The sequence below is a fragment of the Megalops cyprinoides genome, chromosome 24 (genome assembly GCF_013368585.1).
Source record: "Megalops cyprinoides isolate fMegCyp1 chromosome 24, fMegCyp1.pri, whole genome shotgun sequence".
Lineage (NCBI taxonomy): Eukaryota > Metazoa > Chordata > Actinopteri > Elopiformes > Megalopidae > Megalops > Megalops cyprinoides.
In genome coordinates this window covers 732,501-733,234 of record NC_050606.1, presented here as the reverse complement: position 1 = coordinate 733,234, position 734 = coordinate 732,501, and positions in this window count along the sequence as shown.

Below are 734 nucleotides of genomic sequence, written 5' to 3'. Positions count from 1 at the left end.
GTGTGTGTTTGTGTGTGTCTGTGTGAATGCGGAAACAAAAGGACAAAAAACAAAACAACATAAAAGACACTGCTCCAGGCGACACCACAGGTTATCCAGGGACTCACCTGGGAGGCGGGGTGTGGCGGATGCTGCTGGGAAGGCCCGTCTCCCAGCAACCAGCTGGGGCAGCTCCACCGGGTCTCTGGTTCATTCCCTCAGTTAAGGATCCCAACACCAAGAGAAAAGAGAGAATCCCTGTGCTGAAAAAAGCAAATACAGATGCACAATGTTCCTGAGGAAAAATACCAAAATCAGTGCTTCAGTCCACAAACAGCGGCCACCGGCACAATCAGGAGTTCCAACCTCCCCCAGCCCAGGTGAGCTCGGGTGCGAAACGGAGGCAAGAACGCCCCTTCTGGCCAATGCAACAAGAAAATAGAAAAGAAACCAAAAGGCGGTGCAATGTTTGCAGATGAGGTAAGTCGTCACAGTGTGAGTTGGGGATTACATTACATAACATTTAAGCGTTTATGCAAGTAGAGAAGTGTTTGTGCACTGAGAGGGGGCTGTGATGCGTTTTCCTGTCACTTTGTGCAGAAACGCGATGTCGGTGCCTCCTCCCTCAGGTGTGCAGCGGGGAGGCCTCACCGTGCTCTGCAGGTGTGATAGCCATCGCAGGAGGTGGTGCGCGTGTTTCAGCCAGGTGAAGATGTCAGGAATGTGGCTGCATTCGCACGCAAAGGCACATCTTC